Source organism: Scatophagus argus, chromosome 7 (genome assembly GCF_020382885.2).
Source record: "Scatophagus argus isolate fScaArg1 chromosome 7, fScaArg1.pri, whole genome shotgun sequence".
In the NCBI taxonomy this organism is placed as follows: domain Eukaryota; kingdom Metazoa; phylum Chordata; class Actinopteri; family Scatophagidae; genus Scatophagus; species Scatophagus argus.
The window spans coordinates 4,962,589-4,971,118 of record NC_058499.1 but is presented as its reverse complement, the minus strand read 5'-3'; positions in this window follow the sequence as shown (position 1 = coordinate 4,971,118).

The following is an 8,530-nucleotide window of genomic DNA, read 5'->3' as shown; positions in this document are numbered from 1 at the left end:
GTGGAGTTGTCGAGTGATTTTTGTTTTCATGCTTTCATCTGTTGTCTTCAAGTCATTTCGGTTCCGTTAACCTGACGGGAAGAACCTTCTCTGTTCATGAAACGCTCAGCCATTTTTGTTCAACTCAGATCAGTCTTTGTTTTCTTGTCAGATGCAGGCTACAGAAAGCAAATAAGCCTTATTCACATGCAATTAGGCAACTAGATTGGTTATAATCTGTTAGCCTGTAACACAATTTTTGACTTTTAACCACCAGTAACAGCATACCAGCACCAGCTCAAATGTCTCTTCTGTATATACACCGTATATTGAGTGTATGTTGTTCTTCTTGTGCAAAAGTTTCTTAAACCCAGATTTTCTTTTTTTATATATAAAAAAGGACTGAGAAGATCTTAGTCTCATTTAGGTCTCAGTTATGTGGTTGTAGACACAGTGGTGCAGTGGTTAGCTCTGTCACCTCACAGCATGAGGGTTTGAATCCCGGTCTGGGCCCTTCTGTGTGGCGTTTGCATGTTCTCGGGGTACTTTGGCTTCCTCCCACAGTTCCAAAAGTATGCATGTTAAATTAATTGGCTACTCTACATTGCCTCGAGGTGTTAGCGTGTATGAGTGGTTGTCTGTCTTTGTGTGTCAGCCCTGCGATTGACTGGCGACCAGTCCAGCGTGAACCCCGCCTCTCGCCCGTAGTCACCTGGAATAGGCTCCAGCCCCACCACAACCCTGATGGATAAGCGGGTATGGAGGATGGATGGATGTCTGATTGTAGCACCTCAGGAGACATCATACATTGTTTCGACACGGGAGTGGAGTTTCAGTCCGCAAAGGCACACCTGTAAGCTAACTGTCACTACTGCAGCTGCAACTGGAAAGCATCATCATCTCATCAAGTGATGATTGTTCAGTTGGTTAATTCATCCCTCTGTCTTCTGCTGTTTAGCTGGATCCAGGCTGCATTAATTTAATCGCTTTTATCATTTGGGATTATTACTGCTGGTAAGTACTTGGCCATATTGTGCCCACTCGTTTTCCATTATATTGTCATACTGTCCCATGTGACCATGACCCCAGTTGGGGTTGATCTCCTCCATTATTTGATCTATTCCCTTCAGATCCTGCAGGGGGAGCCCTATCACTGTCCTCCAACATGAACTCCTTCCACCCAGCACAAGCTTCCTTGAAGATGAATTGTAGGCTCTCAGGGCCTTCATTCCATCACAGCTTTATGATCTTAATTCAGGGGTTATTAATGAGCTGATATTTAATCTTAGTTATGGGACTAATAAAGGATTATCTTATCAATACCATCATGACACTGGTTTCCTCGCCCCTTGTCAGTTACAAGCTGCAGGCAGTAGTTGGCCACCAGGCTCAGTACTGTCATTCTTTTCTATTTAGTCTATAAAATGTCCATTACAAATTAGACAGCAACCAGGCAGCAATGAAAATACACACATTTAAAAAACCAGGGATTGTTTGGCATACTGAGTTGAAAATAATTCTGTGCAGCTGTTTGACACATCACTTAGCAGATTTATGTGAGATTCAGATCTGATGGGAGACAACTGCTCTGTGATGCAAAAAGCAGATGAGCGGACTCATTCCAAAAGTGTCGAAGTCTTGATCTGAGTATCAATACCAGCACCAATAGGATTAATACCAAGGAAACAGATCCATCACGTTAGACAGCATCTTCATTTTCCTTTTAAACTAGCTTGTGTTTAAACATAGATGTAATTAACAAGGAATAGTGAAAAAATGCCCAATGCTTGACAAATTATTTGTTGGTAAAATATTAATAAATTATGTAATGTTACACTAGCTGCTTTTAACGAACTTATCAATATTGGTATTGAAGCTGGTGGTCCTGGCCTTTGTGTTTGTGGCTTGGCCAGACTTCCCCATCCTCTATGGGTGGTCCCACATACTCTACAACAAGTGTGGAGAGAAGACTTAACATGTCCCAAACTCAAACTTCACTGGACTTGGATTACCTGGAGCTTTTGGACCCTTAACGAAACAAATCATAGACACACACCCTTTACCCACTTGGCCGTCTCGGTGCTGAGGCCCTGAAGAGGACTGAGGCCGACACATGCCAGCAGAGCCCTCCATGCCTCCCACTGGCAGCGCTAACAATGTGTTCCTCAAAGGCAACACTAACTGAGGGGCAGTGGAGGGTGCTTTTCCCCCCGCCTGCAAAAGCTCTTCTGCATGATTTCTTCCTTGGAGTGCACACTCCTGAACTTTCAACAGTTTTCAGCTCCCTAATGCCGGTGCTTCCGCAACTTCTGACTCAGAGAGCAGAGCTATTGTCACAACTACAGAGCTGGTATTGTCCTTCAAGCTTGGAGGCCTTGGCGCTCACAATGCGGAGCAATTAACTCACCGAGAGCGACCACATAGATTTCTCTTCTGTATTCTTGTGTGTGGGGAGACTAGAGGGATTTTATGGTTATTGATTTATTTCAGATTTAACAGGCGCTTCCAGTCTTTTCCAGGCTACAGAGCTTTCAAGAGGAACGAAACATCTGAATATTTGTCCTGTGCAGGCAATCTTGGCTGTCGTCACAAGATGTTTACAGCATTTGAATGATGGCAGGTTTTCACTATGTGTGCACAACACATCAACGCCGTCACTGATTTGAAGTATTTTTGGCAAGGGTTATAAGGTTTCAAGACCAGTGGCTTAGAAGAATAAAAAGCATGAACTGCAACAGCAATAAATAACACAAAGCGCTTGTCACTTTTATTCACAACTCATCTGTCTTGCGACATTGTGGACCAGCTGCATCCAGAGGCTGTTTTTGTGTCTGAGATGGGATTTTTCTGTATGGTGGCGGATGCACAGCCCAGCTGAGATGTCTGCTTTCCAGGCTGATTTGTCTTGATGATGAGAAAGCGCTACCCTGCAGGCTCCTCTCCTCTATAAAAGGATTAGTGAAGCCTGGCACTCTTACATAACCACTGCAAGCTCCTCTGCTGAACAGTCGAACTTGCTAGTTCAGATCCAGAAAATTCAACAGGAGAAAAAAAAAATCTCTCCATGAACTGTTTTAACCTTTTGAGGTATCAAACACATCCATGTGTCCACTCTTCATCTCTTCAGCTGCAGACCACATGCTGCAGTGAAAACAGAGAATACTGTGCCCTATAGTGCAATGGTTAGCACTGTTGCCTCATAGCAAGAGGATTCCAGGTTCGAATCCCGGTCTGGGCCCTTCTATGTGGAGTTTGCATGTTCTCCCTGTGCCTGCATGGGTTTTCTCCGGGTACTCCGGCTTCCTCCCACAATACCAAAAACATGCACATTAGGTTAATTGGCTACTCTAAATTGCCCCTAGGTGTGAGTGTGAGAGTGTGTGGTTGTTTGTCTTTGTGTGTTGGCCCTGTGATTGACTGGCGACCAGTCCAGGGTGAACCCCGCCTCTCGCCCGTAGTCAGCTGGGATAGGCTCCAGCTCCCCGTGACCCTGACGGATAAGCAGTATAGAAAATGGATGGATGGACTGTGCCCTATAGACGGCAGCGTCTGTGCCGGCCTGCCTTTCCACCACTTTGGTACAGACTGAACTGGTACAGACTTTGGATATCCTATGACTTTTAATTTAGCGCCCTCATCAGGTCAAATTTTTAATTTTTTCCCATACTTTAGAGCCAAACAAAACTAATGACCTTCCATCAGCCTCGGCTGTACTTTATGTCTGCTGTTAGCATGCTAACACACTAAACACTGGTGGTACACGTGGTAAACATGAATGATGAACATCAGCATGTTAGCATTGTCTTATGAGTGTGTTAGCATTTAGCTGAAACTTTGCCAATGTATAAGTTCACAGTGTGGTGCTGCAGACATTTAGACTTTTGACCTTTTCTTGCTTTAGTAGCACAACAGCACTGCCTGCTTGCCATTTGAGTACATTAGAAATGCTCCCTTAACCACCATGAAATCTACTTGTGGTTGTATCCATCAGTGTACATCAATGGGCACAAGGAGCAATCTGGAAGGCTGTACTCACTTTCAAACTCAGCTTTATCGTTGATGATGTATGATCAAGATGTGATGTTGGGGCGTGATTTTTAACTTTATGTCAACTTTGCTTTCTTCTTACACGATTACAGTGTTCTCTCATAAACACTACCAATGGGACTTGTGTTTTGAATCATGTTAAAACACCAACTGGTGACTCACATTTAGATTTATTAACAGAGTTATTTTACTGTGGCGCTGCCCAAAACTGAATCAAGCTTGGCGAAAGGCAACACAGATCAAAATCATATGTGCTCTGCATTACAGTCATTAACAAAGAGCTTCAACATGTGTTGACACCCGTCATTGCACAGTAGTGCCACCGTTTCAGGTTTGGTGTTAATCAGTGGTTTTCCAGTTCCTCAAACAGTGAAAGGCAACTGGAAAATCACTTCCATCATGCTCATCCTTTTTAGAACACCAAAGAGAAAACTTTTATCTGCCAGTAAGCAGTGAGGTTTATGGGAAGTGTGGTGTTATTACTAAATCCTTTAACATTAGCAGGGTCACTGACATGAGGTAGAATGTTGGTTACATACTGTAACCCCAGATTCTACAAGTATAGGCGTAGCCCTCTAAAAGATGTAGCTAGGAATGCGCTTGCTTGCAAGGGATAAACCCAATAGCAACAGCTCTTAGGGGGCGCAGCCTGTACAATATGGATCATACCAGTTGTGTTTATCTCTATTTGTTCTCACTGCTTGTACTTAATTGTCACAAATGGCTATTTAACATTCAAGATTACATTGCTGAGCATAACGCCATTAAAGATAAATTCTCATCCCAGATCAGATTCAGACACAGGAGTTATCATTTCATTACTTACCTCAAGTGGTACATGAAAAAGTTTATTGTTTAGTTTTTCCAAATTTCCATTGCTTTTAGTGACACAAATTTAGTTTGCCTCCACTGTGTATTGTCATGGCATCACCACAGATAAGATTTTAAAATAAGTTCTCGGTAAACCAAACCTCACAGACTTGTAACATGTAATTGGATGTTTGAATCCCATGATAAATAGGGAATTTCTGGGTGGGAAAATAAAAAAGTAGATTTGAATGTCTTGTAACTAAAGTATTGCAACTTTCTATTGGAATACAAAACAAAACTGTAAAATGACAAAATGAAATGTCAAAAATTAACTATTTAAAGTAGGTCTCTACTGAATTCCTGATCCCCTGCTGAAATAAGGAGAAACCAGGAAGGAAGCCAGAAAAAACAACTGCATTTGTAATATGTACCACAGAGATGGGAAAACTGATCTGCAGTAATCTTAAGTACTCTTCATCATTATCACTGTGTTTGTTCCTGTCTTCTTCTCCTCTTCTCTGAGCAGACAACCATGCAGTTGTGTGTTGCGACTGCCAGAGTGCACGTGTGAATGTGTATCTGTGCGTGTTCCTTTGTAAGAAAGTCATTTATTCAGACTTAAGCGTGACTAAATATATCACAAGATGAAAGACATTGGGGATGTCAGAGGCACAAAGCATGCTGGGTAATTTAATGTGACAGCAACCCTCCACACACACACTCTCTCTCTCTCTCTCTCTCTCACACACACACACACACACACACTTGGTTGAACTTGACCTTTTCCATCCTTTGGTGTTCATATCCAATACATGTCAGTTATCGTGCTGCATGTTACACTTTCTACAGGGCCAGTCAGCACCATCTGCCAGGTTTAAATGCAAACCTTCTGATTAGCATTTTCTGACACTTTATAGGCTTGTGCTGTATAACCCCAGCAGCATCATGACAGTCCAATGTTGTATCACCATGTAGGCTTCTCTTACAAAAAGAAGAAGAAGAAGAAGAAGAATCAGCTTTATTGACAGTATAGCTTATACATTGTCACTAATGGCTTAATTCATGTTTGATAAAAAGGTTGATTGATTGGGTCATCTAGTTGTGAAATATCTATTTTTTCAATTGTTTATCCTTTTAGTTTCATAATTACAGAGCTATACATGTTGGTTATCCATTAATAAATACTCATTTTACTCATTTTCATTTCTCATTTTATACAAAGCCATCAGGTCTGCAATTTTAATGATCAAGACCTTATTTTAACTGTTAATTAATGGATTTTGGTAGTGATTTTGTAGATTACAGTCCAAGAGATACGTACTCCTGTTGTAACAGGGGCCTTAATAGAACAGGCTCCCAATACTACTGTTATACTACAGACAGTGCAAATGAAAGCTCATTGCATTTAAAGACTGTGTGAGCTCTGGTACCGTAAGTACAGTACGTCAAAGTTTTAATCCATTTAATCAGTTAATCAATTTTACTGTTTTTTCTTCATTTTCTCTTCTAAATTCACCAGGATGTTTATTTAGAACATGTCGTATTGTCTGACTGTTAGTGTTTCTTGTCCCATTGGACCTCTTTTCAGTGTTGCCACAGTCACAGCAACTCAGTCTTTTTATTACCAATAGGAATGGTAGCCAAAACTAAGAAAATTAAGAGCCAGGCCACAATTAGTCTACTGCCTTATTGTGCTGGAAGCCCAATGGAACTTTTTCAGCAGTGTGCCACACTCCAGAATTCACTGAAGCCTTGGGAGGAGCTGAATTGGGACACTAAGAGCTGAAGAGGAGGGAAACTTTTGTTAAATGTTTTTTTCTTAATCTTATGAAGCAGCGTTGTGCTCACAGAGGCTTCACTGTTTGGTGCCGGGAAGAGAGCAGTAAGACAGGCAAAGAGGCCCCTTCCCCACACAGTGGAGCAAAAACACAACAATCCCTTTATTCAGCTGTTTGAACCTGCCATCTGAACAGCAGCTTGTCGTTAAATTAACATCACAGCAGGCGCGCGCCCTGGCCCTTGCTTCCCAGAGCATTGTGGTGCACCGAGGAGGAAATTCATTCTTTCAGAGGATACCAGGTCAAAAAGCAGGGGTGGTATAGACTCGTCCCAGCAGCCCTGGCGTTGAGGAATGGGAACAGTCGCCACGCCACTGTGGAAGTCCTCCCAAAGCCGAGTGTTGAAAGGACAACCTTTTAATCCCTGGCAGCCGTGAAGGACAGAGACAGATCTGCTTTTTGTTTTTGATGTTGTGCCACTTTCTTGCTATACCCACTCCGAGGGCGGCACAGTAGTCCACGCCAAGGCCTCGGACCACTGGTGTGGCTGCTACACATTTCACTACAGTGACGCGGCGTTGGCCTCAGATCATAGACTCATGTGTTGTGCACCTGCTCTGGGGAGGTGTCTTGAAAGATTTCCCCAATGGTTTTCCAATAGAAAGATTTGCATGGTGGTAGTGCACTGCCTGTCTCACGCAGCAAAGCAGTAAATTAGCTTCTGAGCAGCAATAAAACACTGTTTAAACAAGACAAAAGCTGAACTAGCTCACCAGAGGAAGAACTATCAAGACTTTTATAGAAATGTTTGCTCTCGTTTCAAGTTTCCGTCATCCATATATTTATTCGGGTCTGCCTCTCTATCCATCCATCCTTTCCTTTCCCATCAGTATGAACACTAGAGTCAGAGCATCAGGGCACCACAGTCCACAACATTTTCCCAGCGAATACCTACAGCTCAGTTTTCCATCTTGCACCCCAAACCCTGGGGGTTTATCTTCATCATACCCAGACCACCTTCAGATGGGGGGGCACAGCAGGGCACCTGGGTCTTCATGGTTGGATGAAGTCCTGTTATCCATGGTGAGAACACTCACTGTGCAGAAGAACCTGAGCATACTGGTTCTTTTATAAACCTGCTTTTTGCTACAATACATGGACATCTAGTGTGGAGCCCATTGCTCACCAGGTGCAGACACACCTCAGGGGCCATATTTGGTGCATCAGGCCCTAAAACTTTAAGTTTCCGCAAAATATGTGTCACATGCCGTCCCCCTCTCGTTCATATTGCGTATGGAACAAAATGGTTTTAATTTAGACCTTTCTGCCTCTCTATTGTATATGATATTCCAATTAATAGTCCAGGTATAACAAAGCCATGCCGAAATGCTTCATATATTTTAACTCTGTCTCAGCTGTTATTCTTTTCAGTTGTTTATTGAAAAAATAAAGTCTGCTGTCAATTTTGCTTCACTGCTTTTCTATTCACTGGACTTTAACATTCTGATTTCTATCTAAACACCTTGTTGACAAGACAAGGGGCAGCATAGACCACTGGGCAATCACATTAGGCTATTGAAGCAAAAGAGGTCAGATAGATGAACTGACCACAACGTTACTGTGTCTGTTTGTTCCAGTAACGCTGCTTCCACATGACGGGCCCTGAGGGGAAAGTCACCCGAGGACAACTTCCTTCGTTTCTCACATCGGCTTCTGTTTGAACTTCGAAATACACCACGCAAAAAGTAACAAATGTCTCCACGTGCTGGTCTGAATTTAAAACCCACTGTGAAGAAATGAAAGCTCTTATATAGTCTGTCATCATGAGTAGTCGACTCGTGTAAATGTGTAGCTGTGGCATTAGTCACAGTGGAGCGACTTGGTGCTGCTTGGAAGCTTTTGACTGTGATTGCTCC